Below are 3,877 nucleotides of genomic sequence, written 5' to 3'. Positions count from 1 at the left end.
TGCCTCAACATATAAAAGAGACACGTGCTCCACTATGTTCATCGCAGCCTTATTTATAATAGCCAGAAAATGGAAAGAACCCAGATGCCCTTCAACAGAGGAATGGATACAGAAAATGTGGTACATCTACACAATGGAATATTACTCAGCTATCAAAAACAACGAGTTTATGAAATTCGTAGGCAAATGGTTGGAACTGGAAAATATCATCCTGAGTGAGCTAACCCAATCACAGAAAGACATACATGGTATGCACTCATTGATAAGTGGCTATTAGCCCAAATGCTTGAATTACCCTAGATCCCTAGAACAAACGAAACTCAAGACGGATGATCAAAATGTGAATGCTTCACTCCTTCTTTAAATGAGGAAAAAGAATACCCTTGGCAGGGAAGGGAGAGGCAAAGATTAAAACAGAGACTGAAGGAACACCCATTCAGAGCCTGCCCCACATGTGGTCCATACATATACAGCCACCCAATTAGACAAGATGGATGAAACAAAGAAGTGCAGACCGACAGGAGCCGGATGTAGATCGCTCCTGAGAGACACAGCCAGAATACAGCAAATATAGAGGCGAATGCCAGCAGCAAACCACTGAACTGAGAATAGGTCCCCCGTTGAAGGAATCAGAGAAAGAACTGGAAGAGCTTGAAGGGGCTCGAGACCCCAAAAGTACAACAATGTCAAGCAACCAGAGCGTCCAGGGACTAAGCCACTACCTAAAGACTATACATGGACTGACCCTGAACTCTGACCCCATAGGTAGCAATGAATATCCTAGTAAGAGCACCAGTGGAAGGGGAAGCCCTGGGTCCTACTAAGACTGAACCCCCAGTGAACTAGTCTATGGGGGGAGGGCGGCAATGGGGGGAGGGTTGGGAGGGGAACACCCATAAGGAAGGGGAGGGGGGAGGGGGATGTTTGCCCGGAAACCGGGAAAGGGAATAACACTCGAAATGTATATAAGAAATACTCAAGTTAATAAAAAAAAAAAGTTGTTGGTTTCTTCATGGTTTGGTGGATTGTATGAGTCTAGACATTTTCCTATTCCTTTAGGTTTTATAACTTATGGAGATAGTTTGTTAGGTACAGTACTTTAGAGGTTGACGTCCATCCTCTTTACATAACACTTGAAGTACATTGTTTCAAGCTCTTCTGGATTTTATTGTTTCCAATGAGAAATTAGCTCTTATTCCGAAAGGATTTTCCTTTATACATATCATGCAATTTTTTTCTCTTACAGCTTTGAATAGCTATTCTAATATATGGCAGAACATATTAGAAAACAAAGCTGGTCAGAAAAGTTAAGCATCATTTAATATTCATGAAAGGAAAAATTTACTAAGAGGACATTAAAATTCTAAACAAACATGCCACAAACAATATATTCTTCATACGAGAAATTCTATTATTTCTAAAAATTGCAGATTCATCAGAATGTACCATTATCATGTGATTTTAATACCCAACTTTCACTTAGATCATCAGAACAAAACTAAACAGTGAAATATTCAAGATAAATGACATTATAAATCTAATGGATATAATAGCAGTCTATATAATAGGCCAGCGAAATGCTAAAGAATGCATACTTTTCTCAGTAGCCAATGAAACACATGTTTGGTGACATAGCAATCCTGAACAAATATAGGGAAATTGAGAACACACCCAGAATTTTATATGACTAGAGTGGAATAAAAATGAATATAAATAGAAATATGTAGTAAAGAAATGATATAATTTCATGAAAACTATACAATATAATACCAAATGTTTAAATTAAGGATTAAATTAAGAAGGAAAATTAAAAATTCTTAGAATGGAATTAATATGAAAACATAATACACAAAAAACTATTGGATATAGTAAAACTATTCCTAAGAGGAAAATCTATATCACTAAAATAATACACTAAAGTTTTAGAAGATCTCCAATTCATAACTAAATGATTCAATTGAAGGCCTTGGAAAATCAAGAATAACAAGCATCCCAAAACAGTAGAAGACAAGAGGTAATTAAAATCAGGAACAAAAGTAGAGAAAGAGCAATGAAATATACAATACAAAAAAAATGAAATTAAGAGTTGGTTCTTTGAAAATATTAAAAACACAAACCTTTAACCAAAATAAAAAGAAAGAAGACCAAAATTAACATAATTAGAGATGAGGATGGAGGCATTGCCACAGATTCTGAGAAATTTCAGAGCCTTATATGATATAATTTATGGTTGATGCTTTATTAACATAGAAAATCTAAAAGAAATGAATGAATTTCTAGAAATATTTGACCTACAAAATTAAATGAAGCTGAAGTAAATAATTCAAATATACCTACTATCATACCAGCTGGATAGAAACACTAATTTAAATTCTTCCAAGTAAAAACTGTTCAGGGTCATATTGTTACATTGGAAAATTCTATAAGGCCTTTAAAGAAAATATAAATATTCCTTAGATAATTTCATAAAATAATAGAAAAACAAGAAACAGTCCAGTTCTTTTACAAAGCCAGAATTACTCAAATAACAAAACCAGATGAAGACCAACCAAAAAAAATTATGCTCATATTTTAGAGAGAACATATGACATGTATCTCTCTGGATCTGCATTACCTAATTGATACTTCTAATGGAATGTAGCAACTAATAGTTCTACCATCTATGAGACCTAATGAAATAAAATAACAATCAACATGGCAGGATATACTTAAGGATGCAACAGTGGCACACACAGCTTGGTGGTACTCAATAGCTCCTTAACTGGATTTTAGGCTTGCTCAACAAGGGGGAAATTATGCCTGGTACTGGAAACCTTGCCAGCTATTTGGGACAAGTGAAATAATGGATCTTGGAGAACCTATAACTGCTGGTTTCCTAAACTAACATGATTCCTACTACAGTCTAAGCATTTATTTTTATAAACAAAGGTAATCATCAGTCTTGCCACTCACCAAAGAAATATGTACTTGCAGTACATGGAGATGATCACAAAAACACAAAAACAAATACAAAATGCAGTGAACAAGTGACAGTGCCAAGTCCTAGCTGACACATCTCCAATTCATGTTGTGAAATGTCTGCAGTACAACTCTGAAGCCCAGCTGTCATAATGCAAAGGGAGCTACAGGAATAGGAAATGTATTGATTTTTGTTTCAAGGAAATCTCAGAAAACCCATGAAATTTTGTAAACATGACTGCTTAAATAAGACCTGAACGAGAACAGCAACAAGAGGTATCCTAATACTGAAAATGGGAATTCTACAGGGCCACAACCCATGACTAATAATTACGATTAAGGGATGCTTTTGTGATGAAAAAAAGTACACACTGGAACAAAGACAGTGTCTTCAACAAATAGTGCTGGCCCAAATCAATAGCTAAATTAGAAGAATGAAACTACATCGATATCGCTTATCCTGCACAAAATTTGGTTTCAAATGGATCAATGACCTCAACCTAAGACCTGATGTCCTGAATCTGAAAAAGAAGATAGTAAGCAATATACTTGAGTGCATTGGCACAGGAAAGGACTTTGTGAACAGGACACTAATACCACATGCATTAAGACTATGATGGGTCTTATTCATGGTCTATTTGATTATTTCTGGGGTTAAATGAAAAGGGATAACTGGGAGGAATGTTTACTTAATCTGAAGGAGGAAGATCTACTTCTAATCCAGATTTTTGATGTGGGAAGACACTTTTAATCAAGATCCTTTGAGGTAGGAAAACTCACCTCTACTCTGGGCCACACCTTTTGCTACAAGCCTATCACCTCACTAGCAGGTTGATTCCTTTCACTGGCATTAGATCTTTTTCAGGATTTTAAAATATACTTAATATCACCTTAGATATCCAGCCTTGTGGACTGAACA

Source organism: Rattus norvegicus, chromosome X (assembly GCF_021556685.1).
Source record: "Rattus norvegicus strain SHRSP/BbbUtx chromosome X, alternate assembly SHRSP_T2T, whole genome shotgun sequence".
Taxonomy (NCBI): domain Eukaryota; kingdom Metazoa; phylum Chordata; class Mammalia; order Rodentia; family Muridae; genus Rattus; species Rattus norvegicus.
The sequence above is the reverse complement of the archived record's forward strand: the minus strand, read 5'-3'. Positions refer to the sequence as shown.